General features: G+C 44.6%; 1 protein-coding gene and 1 pseudogene across 4 annotated transcripts in view; one reads left to right on the forward strand and one right to left on the reverse strand.

The window, feature by feature from the left end:
• LOC134944756 (sodium channel protein type 2 subunit alpha-like) overlaps positions 1 to 14,355 on the forward strand; it is a 423,313-nt gene that overhangs the window by 215,332 nt on the left and 193,626 nt on the right. The gene's annotated exons all lie outside the window — the stretch shown is intronic.
• LOC134947297 (5S ribosomal RNA) lies at positions 5,866 to 5,984 on the reverse strand (annotated as a pseudogene).

The following is a 14,355-nucleotide window of genomic DNA, read 5'->3' on the forward strand; positions in this document are numbered from 1 at the left end:
TGTGGGGGGTGAAAAAACTACCTGTAGCTTTTCCAGAATCAGAGGAATTGAATGACGTGTGTGACGAAGCGTGGGTTAACCCAGATAGAAAACTGCTAATTTCCAAGAAGTTATTGGCATTATACCCTTTCCCACCAGAGGTTAGGGCGCGCTGGGAAACACCCCCTAGGGTGGATAAGGCGCTCACACGTTTATCAAAGCAAGTGGCGTTGCCGTCTCCTGATACGGCCGCCCTCAAGGATCCAGCAGATAGGAGGCTGGAAACTACACTGAAGAGTATATACACACATACTGGTGTTATACTGCGACCGGCAGTAGCCTCAGCCTGGATGTGCAGTGCTGGGGTAGTGTGGTTGGATTCTCTGACTGAAAATATTGATACCCTGGATAGGGACAGTATTTTATTGACTCTAGAGCAATTAAAGGATGCTTTTCTTTATATGCGAGATGCTCAGAGGGATATTTGTACTCTAGCATCAAGAGTAAGCGCGATGTCCATATCTGCCAGAAGAAGTTTATGGACGCGACAGTGGTCAGGTGATGCGGATTCCAAAAGGCATATGGAAGTATTGCCATATAAAGGAGAGGAATTATTTGGGGTCGGTCTTTCGGACCTGGTGGCCACGGCAACTGCCGGCAAATCCACTTTTTTACCTCAGACCCCCTCCCAACAGAAAAAGACACCGTCTTTTCAGCCGCAGTCCTTTCGCTCCTATAAAAACAAGCGACCAAAAGGACAGTCTTATCTGCCGCGAGGCAGAGGAAAGGGTAAGAGAGGGCAGCAAGCAGCCCCTGCCCAGGACCAGAAGCCCGCCCCGGGTTCTACAAAGCCATCAGCATGACGCTGGGGCTTTACAAGCGGACTCAGGAGCGGTGGGGGGTCGACTCAAGATTTTCAGCAATCAGTGGGCTCGCTCACAAGTGGACCCATGGATCCTGCAGATAATATCTCAGGGTTACATGTTGGAGTTCGAAAGGTCTCCCCCTCGCCGGTTCCTAAAGTCTGCTTTACCAACGTCTCCCTCAGAAAGGACGTCGGTTTTGGAAGCCATTCACAAGCTGTATTCTCAGCAGGTGATAGTCAAGGTACCCCTCCTACAACAGGGAAAGGGGTATTATTCCACACTATTTGTGGTACCGAAGCCGGACGGTTCGGTAAGACCTATTCTAAACCTGAAATCCTTGAACCTGTACATACAGAAATTCAAGTTCAAAATGGAGTCACTCAGAGCAGTGATAGCGAATCTGGAAGAAGGGGACTTCATGGTGTCCCTGGACATAAAATATGCTTATCTGCATGTCCCAATTTACCCCTCACACCAAGGGTATCTCAGGTTCGTGATACAAGACTGTCATTATCAGTTTCAAACGCTGCCGTTTGGTTTGTCCACGGCCCCTCGGGTCGTTACCAAGGTAATGACCGAAATGATGGTTCTTCTACGAAGAAAAGGCGTATTAATTATCCCTTACTTGGACGATCTCCTGATAAGGGCAAAGTCCAGAGAACAGCTGGAAGTCGGTGTAGCACTAACCCAGGTAGTGCTTCAGCAACACGGGTGGATTCTGAATCTTCCAAAATCTCAATTGACCCCGACAACTCGTCTGCTGTTCCTGGGAATGATTCTGGACACGGTTCAGAAAAAGGTGTTTCTCCCGGAGGAGAAAGCAAGGGAGTTATCCGAACTTGTCAGGAACCTCCTAAAACCAGGAACTGTGTCAGTACATCAATGCACAAGAGTCCTGGGAAAGATGGTGGCTTCTTACGAAGCGATTCCATTCGGCAGATTCCATGCACGGACATTTCAGTGGGATCTGCTGGACAAATGGTCCGGATCGCATCTGCACATGCATCAGCGGATAACACTGTCACCAAGAACAAAGTTGTCTCTCCTGTGGTGGTTGCAGAGTGCCCATCTGTTAGAGGGCCGCAGATTCGGCATACAGGACTGGGTCCTGGTGACTACGGATGCCAGCCTACGAGGCTGGGGAGCAGTCACACAGGGAAGAAACTTCCAGGGCGTGTGGTCAAACCTGGAGACGTCCCTTCACATAAATATACTGGAGCTAAGAGCGATCTACAATGCTCTAAGCCTGGCAAAATCGCTGCTTCAGGGTCAGCCGGTGTTGATCCAGTCGGACAACATCACGGCAGTCGCCCACGTAAACCGACAAGGCGGCACGAGAAGCAGAAGAGCAATGACAGAAGCTGCAAGGATTCTGCGCTGGGCGGAGAATCATGTCATAGCACTGTCAGCAGTGTTCATCCCGGGAGTGGACAACTGGGAAGCAGACTTCCTCAGCAGACACGACCTTCACCTGGGAGAGTGGGGACTTCATCCAGAAGTCTTCCACATGATTGTGAACCGTTGGGAAAGACCAAAGGTGGACATGATGGCGTCTCGCCTCAACAAAAAATTGGACAGATATTGCGCCAGGTCAAGAGACCCTCAGGCAATAGCTGTGGACGCTCTGGTAACACCGTGGGTGTACCAGTCAGTGTATGTGTTCCCTCCTCTGCCTCTCATACCAAAGGTACTGAGAATTATACGGAAAAGAGGAGTAAGAACAATACTGGTGGTTCCGGACTGGCCAAGAAGAACTTGGTATCCGGAACTTCAAGAGATGCTCACGGAGGATCCATGGCCTCTACCTCTAAGAAGGGATCTGCTTCAGCAGGGACCTTGTATGTTCCAAGACTTACCGCGTCTGCGTTTGACGGCATGGCGGTTGAACGCCGGATTCTAAAAGAAAAGGGCATTCCAGAGGAAGTTATTCCTACCTTGATTAAGGCTAGAAAGGAAGTGACTGTACAACATTATCACCGCATTTGGCGAAAATATGTTGCGTGGTGTGAGGCCAAGAAGGCTCCAACGGAAGAATTTCAATTGGGTCGATTCTTACATTTCCTGCAAGCAGGATTGTCTATGGGCCTAAAATTGGGGTCCATTAAAGTTCAAATTTCGGCCTTATCAATCTTCTTCCAGAAGGAATTGGCATCAGTGCCTGAAGTACAAACTTTTGTCAAAGGTGTACTACATATACAACCCCCAATAGTGCCTCCAGTGGCACCGTGGGATTTGAACGTAGTTTTGAATTTTCTCAAATCTCATTGGTTTGAGCCTCTAAAATCGGTAGATTTAAAATACCTTACATGGAAGGTAACCATGCTATTGGCCCTGGCTTCAGCCAGGAGAGTTTCAGAGTTGGCGGCTTTATCATACAAAAGCCCATATCTGATTTTCCATTCGGACAGGGCAGAACTGCGGACACGTCCTCATTTTCTCCCTAAGGTGGTTTCGGCTTTTCACTTGAACCAGCCTATTGTGGTGCCTGCGGCTACTAGCGACTTGGAGGACTCCAAGTTACTGGACGTTGTCAGAGCATTAAAAATATATATTTCAAGGAAAGCTGGAGTCAGAAAATCTGACTCGTTGTTTATATTGTATGCACCCAACAAGATGGGTGCTCCTGCGTCTAAACAGACGATTGCACGTTGGATCTGTAGCACAATCCAACTTGCACATTCTGTGGCAGGCCTGCCACAGCCTAAATCTGTAAAGGCCCACTCCACAAGGAAAGTGGGCTCATCTTGGGCGGCTGCCCGAGGGGTCTCGGCATTACAACTTTGCCGAGCAGCTACGTGGTCAGGGGAGAACACGTTTGTAAAATTTTACAAATTTGATACTCTGGCTAAGGAGGACCTGGAGTTCTCTCATTCGGTGCTGCAGAGTCATCCGCACTCTCCCGCCCGTTTGGGAGCTTTGGTATAATCCCCATGGTCCTGACGGAGTCCCAGCATCCACTAGGACGTTAGAGAAAATAAGAATTTACTTACCGATAATTCTATTTCTCATAGTCCGTAGTGGATGCTGGGCGCCCATCCCAAGTGCGGATTGTCTGCAATACTTGTACATAGTTATTGTTACAAAGATCGGGTTATTACTATTGTTGTGAGCCATCTTTTCAGAGGCTACTTCGTTTTTCGTTATCATACTGTTAACTGGGTTCAGATCACAAGTTGTACGGTGTGATTGGTGTGGCTGGTATGAGTCTTACCCGGGATTCAAGATCCTTCCTTATTGTGTACGCTCGTCCGGGCACAGTACCTAACTGAGGCTTGGAGGAGGGTCATAGGGGGAGGAGCCAGTACGCACCATGTGATCCTAAAAGCTTTATTTAGATGTGCCCTGTCTCCTGCGGAGCCCGCTATTCCCCATGGTCCTGACGGAGGCCCAGCATCCACTACGGACTATGAGAAATAGAATTATCGGTAAGTAAATTCTTATTATTAAACATACTTTTGGTAATAAATCATATTTATTAAACACATTCATGTTAATTTTACATATTTCACACTGTTCTTGTCACCTCAGAAAGTCCCACCATTTTTTTCACTATATTTAGGAAAACACACTTATATTTTTGGGGTGACAAATAGACATTTCTTTGTATGTATGACTTTATGTTGAAAAGAAGGAGATGATCATAGTAACTTATAACAAATTATTGAAAGGATTTTAAGAAGGATTAATACAATAGTTTCGAAAAATTTTATTAAATGTCAACTTTTGTACAGAGTTACTGTACATGTGGAACAGTTGTCATAAATGCTAATATGCTAATGCTATTTATATCATATGGTTTATCTCATCATCTGTGGGATAGGAGAATATGCGCCACGGGTAAAATCAATATAAATGTCCTTAATATCAAACAGATGCTGATTTAAAACTGAACTGCGTTCTCTGTATAAAACCACTACATGGACTGTGAGGAGGACAGGAGGAGGTCTCGGTACATGGGTGAGAAATCCCCCCCCCCCCCTCTCTGTTATTACCTGTATTTCATCTACTATCAGCTTTTGTGGTAATTATTTACCTGTGGAACAGGTATTTGCTCTGGCCATTCACCATTTTAAAATACTGCCTGTACCCTTTACTGTCTCCGGTCCAATTTGTTGGATATTACACACTAGCTGGGTATTTTTAAATCAGCAACTGTGTGATATTAAGGCTGTCTATATTAGTTTTACCTGTGGAGCATTTTATCCTATCTCACAGATGATGAGCAAAAGCCATATGATATATTCATCACAGTGAGACTTTTCTATGTTTACTAGCGTTTGCCCGCGGCTTCGCTCGTGTGGATGTCTCCATAGTTCATAAACAGTCCCTAGAAATATATTTCTCCCCCCAAAATGTATATTTCTATACATATAAGGGGTTATTCAGAGATGTCAGCAAACCCAAAAAGTTAGCATTTGGGCAATACCATGTTGCACTGCAGGTGGGGCAGATGTAACATGTGCAGAGAGATTTAGATTTGGTTGGATTATATAGTTTCTTTGCATGGTAAATACTGACTTCTTTATTTTTAAACTGCAATTTAGATTTCAGTTTGAACACACCCCACCCAAATCTAACTCTCTCTGCACATGTTACATCTGCCCCACCTGCAATGCAGCATGGTTTTGCCCAAATTTCTAACTTTTTTGGTTTGCTTACAACTCTGAATATCCGAAAATAGAAAGAAAAAGCTAGAAAAAGTGACCTTGGTTGGGAGCACTCACTCCAGGAGAGTAGCTTGAAATTATTGGTATATGTATGAGTGATGATGTAGCAATGAAATAGTTAAAACTTAACTTTTAATAGTATGTCTATATAAGAAACTAGGTACACAAATTAAAATTACAAGAAAAAAGAAAATGCACAAATAATGAATGAATGGCTCTAAGCTTTATAAGCCACACATAAAGCTGAGTCTGCGAACATATTGATGGATTACTACTGTGGTAATTTGGTGTCTGGCAAGCATATGCCCATCCTCCCGTGGAGTCAGCACAAGCCCCAGTTGGGTACCATCAGTAACCTACAACACCTGGTATTCCTAAATGGTCTCCCACTAAAGTACTGACCAGGCCCAACACTGTATTGCCTTCAAGATCAGATGGGGTTGGGCATATCCAGTGTGGTATGGTAGTAGGTTACGTATGGAAAAGAGCAGCGAGTGCAGCTGTTATGTGACAGAATGAGGGATGTTTGTTATTGTGCCAGTTTTATAGAATGCATTTATCTAACCCGTTGAGGATATTTAGTTGACCATCATTGCACCGATTGGCAGCCCAAACACATGGGTATGCGGAGGTTAAATCATATGGTCAACAGGGGTTAGTGACAACAAGCCTCTGTTTTTCCTGTACATAGCGTGAGGCAGAACGAGGAAAATAGCCTATTATAATTTAAGGCATGTATAACAAACAAACACAAAATCTGAAGAAAAGATGTCTGTTATTGCAGACTGGATCTACCTGTCAAAAAAGCATTAGTTGAATAATACTTTTTGATACATCAACATTAATAAAGATAATGGGGGTCATTCCGAGTTGTTCGCTCGTTATTTTTTTCTCGCAACTGAGCGATTAGTCGCTAATGCGCATGCGCAATGTCCGCAGTGCGACTGCGCCAAGTAAATTTGCTATGCAGTTAGGTATTTTACTCACGGCATTACGAGGTTTTTCTTCATTCTGGTGATCATAATGTGATTGACAGGAAGTGGGTGTTTCTGGGCGGAAACTGGCCGTTTTATGGGAGTGTGTGAAAAAACGCTACCGTTTGTGGGAAAAACGCGGGAGTGGCTGGAGAAACAGAGGAGTGTCTGGGCGAACGCTGGGTGTGTTTGTGACGTCAAACCAGGAACGACAAGCACTGAACTGATCGCACTGGCAGAGTAAGTCTCAAGCTACTCAGAAACTGCACAGAGAAGTCTTTTCGCAATATTGCGAATCTTTCGTTTGCAATTTTGATAAGCTAAGATTCACTCCCAGTAGGCAGAATGACCCCCATTGTCCATGCTAGATGTCAGGTGTGGTGTTAGTTTGTATCAAATGAAGAAACAAGAAAAAACTAGCTACAATTACAGGAAAATTAAGGATTGAGTGTGTTTTTATAACATCCAATGTCCCAGATACAATTGTAACCACCTTTTTAGTATATATCAAAAGAAAAGGGGAAGGGACAAAGAATACTTGCTGCAATACTAAACAGTCAAATACTGGCAGCCAGTACATTAGATACAATTGTTGCCATAAACTTTGCATAGGCTGATACAAAGAGGCCAGGCAAATTTAAGAAAAAAACACACAACACACGGCGCTGCAACTTCAGGTGCCCTGCGGTGTACTATAAGTATGTTCTCAATTTATACATTTAAACATGCCAGAGAGCCTGGATAATATTATAACCAGAGTTGCGGCTGAATACCACGGGTAAAAATGCAATAGATCATACAAAACACCTACGGTGAATGGTTTTTATATACTTGCTACTCACAACCAGCATCATAAATAGCCCAATTAAGCGTTGGCTATATCATTAAAGGTGAGGACAATCTGGACAGGGAAGGGGGGAGGGATACTTATTCTACTGTGCGCCTCCCCGTCCCGTCAAGTGCCGCTAAACCGCTTGAGTCCGTGCGGTATGCAGGCTGGGCGTCTCGCCCGGTCTCCTCTCCTCTGCCGCTGGTCTGAGGCCGGTCACGTGAGAGCGCTCTCCGTGACCCTAATCACGTACCCAACATACGTTTCGCAGCAGGCTTGTTCACCATTTTGTCTACCCATAGATATTTAACTCACGGTAGAAGGTGATAAATTTTAGACTACTGTCTAAACTGTCAGCTTTTCTCGGAGACAACATTTTATTTACTATTATTCCTGATAATCCATTTAACCCTGTGCGGTATTCCCAATTCATCCCTTCTCATGGTAACTCTGAATATCCCCCATAGTCATTTTGGACTTGAGGAGCCTGCACACTGCATGTGCCAAGTGTCAAGCGCCTGTTTTTTTCCTTTATTGCTCCTCTCCCTGATGCCACATCAAGATCATACATAGCTCAGTTTCTTTCTAGGCCACTAAGCTACCCAATAATAAAAACGCCATCCAAATTCATCCAGTAGTTTTTGCGTGATGCCGATACAAACATACAAAAACTAACAACTTTATTTTATATATATATATATAGAGAGAGAGAGAGAGAGAGAGAGAGAGAGAGAGGGAGAGATGATGGTTGGGACTCACAATTGTGCCTTTGCTATTGGTTGCATAGTTAATTTAGGTGAATTTATATGACTTTTTATGTGTTGATCTATGTTGCCACTGTAGCCCATAAACCCAGGAGTGACTATTATAGTATCTTTATGGCTGTCATTGTAATTTTTTAATAAATTATTATTTTTTATTTAATTGCTACTTTTTATAGCCTATGTGTGCAGTGTCACACACTGTCTTTTTTCTGGACTTTTTCATTGTTTGAGAGAAGTGGCATTTCTCTCAGAGGTGTGCAGCAGTTTTCACAATAAGGTTTATTGGATTATTAGTGCTTGCTAGCGCCAGGATTATCTGTATTGCCAAAACATACCTGCCAAAACCAATGAATCTGCATCCTAAAATGCAGACACTGGCTTCAGCATGACCCCAAAATGGAGGCAATACCCCTCTGTTTTGAGGAATGCCACCTGTCTCCTCCTCCAAATTCCTGCAGCATTTCAATCATGCTGCAGCATCCAGGGCATTACGACCGAGTACCACAGCATAAGGGTACTACAGCCTGTTGCATGCGTGATTCTAAAGCCATTGGTCTCTTGCGACCGACTCCAGACTGTGTGCCATTGTGAATAAAGCCTGCTGTCTCTACTCTAATGCAGGATATCCCTTGACTTTCCGCACCACTATGGAGTGTGAGCAAAAATGAGCTAGCATTGCGGGCCGTAATTACCAACAATGTATGCAGCTGCATATCGTGCAAGGTGTCTAAGGAACCTGGGGGGTCATTCCGAGTTGATTGCTAGCTGCCGTTCGCAGTTCAGCAGTCAGGCTAAAAATCAGCATTTCTGCACATGCGTATGCACCGCAATGCATAGACGCGTCGTACGGGTACAATGAGCATTGTGGATTTGCACAAAGTGTAACGAACATTCCAGTCATACGGCCGAACGCAGGAAGATTGACATGAAGTGGGCGTTTCTGGGTGTCAACTGACCGTTTTCAGGGAGTGCCTTGAAAAACGCAGGCGTGGCAGAAAAAACGCAGGCGTGGCTGGGCATTCGCTGGGCGGGTGTGTGACGTCAAAAGCCGTCCCTCCATCGTTAGAATCAACGCCCACGGAGAGTAACTATAGGGCTGGTCTTGGTTTGCACAAAATTATTTTGCAGGCGCACTGCTGCACAAGCGTTCGCACTTCTGCAAAGAGAAAATACACTCCACAGTGGGTGGCGACAATGCGTTTGCACGGCTGCTAAAAGTAGCCAGCATGCGATCAACTCGGAATGACCCCCATGATGCGTAATTGAATCTCCCCTGTTTCATAATAGTATAACAATGCACATGGTTAAATTAGTCGCACAATCAATAAGGGGACACTGGTGGATTGCCTGGCCTAGCTGTTTGATTGGGAAATCCAGTCAGATATCTGTAATAGTGAGATAATAGTAGAAACTGTACTTTGGAATTATTGTACTGTATTCAGGCTCTTTCTGCAGTGTATTTTTATTCAAATTTGTCTAATTTAATAAATCCAATGATGCACAGAAGAACAGCATCAGTAGAAATAATTGAAGACAAAATTTAATTCAGTAGCTAAAATTATTCACTTGGCTGAAGCTTTGATGTACTTTTTGGTTCAGCTGTGACCGCCATCCCCAAGGTTTACAAACCTGATTCATCTGTGAAACAGAAAAATAAGATCTGCATTATTGTGAATCTCTCTGGCCATAATCTCAGCAATAAATAAACATGTAGTGTTGGGCACTGCAAGTGTGACTTCCGCAGCAGCCAGATTTGCTACCCTGTGCTAATGTGAGCATTGGTCTGTCTTTGCGAGCAGTGGCGTAAGTTTGTCCCAGTTGCCCGGAGGCAAGATAAATATTGGTGCCCCCCTATTTCCTATATTAAGATAAATATATGTATGTACAGTGTGTGTGTGTGTGTGTGTGTGTGTGTGTGTGTGTGTGTGTGTGTGTGTGTGTGTGTGTGTGTTTATGGAGTGTTCTGAAAAAAATGTATACACTGTATTTATACATTTAATTGTCTTTTATTTTAAATCACGCATTTCTTAGCAGTCATACCCAGGATTAGAACCCATGACCTGTTACACTGACAGCAGACACTTTACTGATGGATTTTCTAGAAAGGGGACACAAGGTCCAAAAGACACTGCACAGGTAGATGAGAATTAATTGAAGGGTATCAATAAAAAAACCAACCATTTAGAAAAAGAATTAGAGTCAGGGCAAAAAAAGGAGCCCTTATGAGAATAGATGAGGGTTGGAGGTGCGCCACTAAGCTAAATTACAGTATTTTTTAGAGATTATTAGTGTAGGCCACTAGTGGGCCTACCACTAAAGGAGGCTTAGTGTGTGGCGCACTCTTTTTGTAATGATTGTTCTATATTAAAACTATTTTAAACTTTTATTTCCATATTTAAAAATAGGCACCATAAACAGGCAAGGTATCTAAACTGATAGCCTGAAAGTGCAAAAGAATTTATAAAATATAAATGTGAAAATGTTGTTAAATATATTTTGCCTATGGAGGTAGGCCAATTTTCCATAAATTAATTGCCTAGGCAAAAAAAGGGGGAGGGGTTTGTGCAATTTAGCAAGCTATATGAAATTATCAAAATTAATCAGTGCTTTATTAGCTACTGTTGAGCTCTCATGAGAGACTGTACTGTGAAAGTGATCACTATAATATCACTATTTAGGCACCCTCGTTGGGAGGGAAAAAATTATTATATCCCCACCAGATAACCTGTAATTAATTCCCAGAGATAGTACTACTTGCATTCATACCAGGGAGTATTGGAGAAAAAGAAGAAAAAAGAAGGAGAGAGCACTGAGAGTATTATAAGGCTTTGTAACATATATGCACCCTTTACACCAGTCTACTGTACAAGACTGCAGTAACAGTGTTAATGTATTTTTGATACAGATTTGCATCCACCATTCCGCAACAATGTATGGCTAGCAAGACAGCTTGTACTGGAGATCAGAAAATGAATAAACTGTCTCGAGTATTTGTGTCAGAAAAGAAGGGCTATTATTGACTGATATAAAGTGAACAGCCAAACGGCCCCTCTTTCGGCCGTTCAGGTGCCAGTGATTTCAAAGCATGGGTAAAAAGTAGATATTCATATTGAATCCTGGTAAAGAAAGGGTTAACATGGTAAGTATAATCTCTCAGTTTACTCTAGTGATAAAGTGTCAGTACTTCTGTAGAGAAATATCACCCTGGTATGAGAGATCTGTAACAAGTATTATAAGGTTGAAATCACTATCTGGCTCGCAATTAGGGCTGATTATCGGCACATTAGAATGATTAATTTCTGTTCTCAGTGTTGACATGACCCATTTTCTACAGGTACTATCATTTTGAAGAAGTTGGCTTATGATACTATGCTCTATAAAGATAAATTATTTATAAGGTAAGCGTAAATTGGTATCATTCGATTGATATTCCCAAGTAGATCTATATACGCTTGTTGAGATAATACATCTATAACAGTTTGTTACCAAGATACAAATACTAAAGATAAAAAGGGTCCCAGGTGTGTGGAAACAGATTCCCTTTCTGCTTTTGTCCCATATGCCCTTTTGGGCAGTGAATGGGAACAATGAGAGCAGGGAAGAGCCGTCCACCCGGGACTGAAAGGAAAGAGCAGTGCGGGCTGCTTCTACTGTCCACGCCTAGTATCCCCCTCCCCTGTTACCTAGGAGCATTGCAGGGGGTCCGTAGATATTAAGCAGTGGATGAGAGGGCAGCCCTGAGTACCTGATCAATGCCACGTTTTCTAAGATCTTCCAATAGATTAGGCTGAAAGGAGGGTCGGGTGGGATTCCCGCACCCCCGTGTGCTGATTCTGCCTTTGTTCAATGCGGGGTAATTTGTCAGTGTCCCAGTGCCGCTGTGGACAAAATCTCCGTGTCCATGAGCTGCTGCGGGAGCCAGACGCCGGGTCGAGTGCTTCCCGTGCTCGATGTTCAATGTGCACCCGCGTCACGCTCACTGCAGGGTAGATTTTAAGTATCCTAGCGCCGCTGCGGGTAAAGTCTCTGTGTCACGCTCACTGCGGGGTAGATTTTAAGTATCCTGGTGCCGCTGCTGGTAAAGTCTCTATATCCTAGAGCTGCTGCGGGAGATGGGCGCCGGGTCGGGTGATTCCCGTACCTCCGTGCGGAGTGCGCGTCCACGTCCCGCTGTTAAATGGATTGGTGCCGCTGCTGGTAAAGTCTCTATACCCTGGAGCTGCTGCGGGAGATGGGCGCCGGATCGGGTGATTCCCGTACCTCCGTACCTAACTCCATAGGCAAAATATATTTAACAACATTTTCACATTTATATTTTATAAATTCTTTTGCACTTTCAGGCTATCAGTTTAGATACCTTGCCTGTTTATGGTGCCTATTTTTAAATATGGAAATAAAAGTTTAAAATAGTTTTAATATAGAACAATCATTACAAAAAGAGTGCGCCACACACTAAGCCTCCTTTAGTGGTAGGCCCACTAGTGGCCTACACTAATAATCTCTAAAAAATACTTTACTGATGGAGTTATTTGCTCCTGTAGAGGAAGCATGAGAATTCTAACGGGTGGTAGTCATGTGACCGCCGGTCGGCTGACCGACAGTCACATGACCTCCTCCGTGAGCCCGACGGCTCACTATCCCGATGGTCGGCATGCCGACCAACAGGGACTATTTCCACTCGTGGGTGTCCACGACACCCATAGAGTGGGAATAGAACCCGTGGCGACCACAGGTCGCCACCGAGCCCGCAGCGTGGCGAGCACAGCGAGCCCACAAGGGGCTTGCTGCACTCGTCCCTCCCCGCCGGGATCCCGGCGTCGGTATGCTGCCGGGATCCCGGCATCGGTAAGGTGACCGGCAGTCAGGAGACCGCCGGTCACCCGTACTACACCCAATTCTAACTATATGAAGTTACGTGTAATTGTCAGAGAAGTATCTTCATATAGTTAGAATTCTCATATTTCCTATACAGGAGCAAACAGCTTCATCAGTAAGGTGTCTGCTTCCAGTGTAATAGGTTGTGGTTTCTAATCCTGGGTGTGATACTAGTAAAATGTGTATATTCAGTATAATAAAGAGGGTGTGATTTGTAAGGTGCAGGGACCAGTGAGGAAGTCGGCCACTGAAAAGACAGCGGCAGCTATCAATTAACTTAATTCAGTGGTGTCACAGAATGGGAGGAGAGGTGCCCCCCTTCAGAGCAGGAGCCCGGCGGCAGATGACTCCGTTGCCTCCCAGAGTTCTGCCTCTGTTTGCGAGTGTCCATTCATCATCACACATGTGGTCATACCACTTACATTTTTCTTCCACAGCACCAACTATCATCATTAGTGTCAGTAATTACACCTACTGTACCTCATGCTGGGTGCAAAAGATCCATCAGATTCAGGCATCTCTTCTCCATACGTACCCCTCAAACAAGCACGGAAGTCTGCTACATTCCCATGTTTCTCGTGTTCTGTTCATTTACACGTTTGGTATTTTTGACTATTGTGAAAATTGAAAATATGAAATGTTATTGTATTGCTTGCAACATAATATTTAGTGTTTGCTGAAAGTGGAGTGCACTGCTGTGCAAGTTTCAGTCTTCCTGTTCTCCAAGAAGGCTTCATGCACTAGCCCAAGATGGCCACTGAAATCAGAGTCATCACTGGGGTCGATGACATCTGGTGCACCAAGTAGTGACCTCAGTTCACACTCTTGAAAAGGGAAGTGACCTCGGGAGGAAGGAAGTGTTGCCTCTTGTGACGTCCCATTTTTGTTACCCTGGTGGAGTGCCCAGCACTTACAAAGATGCTAGACTTCCCCCGGAGACTATGACTATACCAGCAGTGTGATTTTTCACTTCTTCTAAACCACTAGGTAGTAAATCCAGAAGTTTGGAGGTGAAAACTGCCGCAGTTGCGATATATAGGAAAATCCCTTACTAAGAAAAAACATATTTCTGGATATGCTGGCTGCGAGGATTGGTAATCAGTAACTTAGCACCGACGCCCGCAGCACACAGCCGCCCACCGAGGAGAGGAGCACAGCAGCCACGAGGGGGGGGGGGGGGGAGGAGTGAGGGGGACTCGGGAGCCGCAGCAGCACTATGTAATTGGTGGAGGCGCTGCTGCTGCTGTCCCTCTCCTTCACCTCCTTCATAGGCTGTTCTCCGCCGCTGTGAATGCTGGGATGCACTTCCCTCATCACAGCGGCGGAGAACAGCCTATGGTGAAGGAGAGGGACAGCTGCAGCAGTGCCTCTACCAATTACATTGTGCTGCTGCGGCTCCCG

This window comes from Pseudophryne corroboree, chromosome 7 (assembly GCF_028390025.1).
Source record: "Pseudophryne corroboree isolate aPseCor3 chromosome 7, aPseCor3.hap2, whole genome shotgun sequence".
NCBI lineage: Eukaryota > Metazoa > Chordata > Amphibia > Anura > Myobatrachidae > Pseudophryne > Pseudophryne corroboree.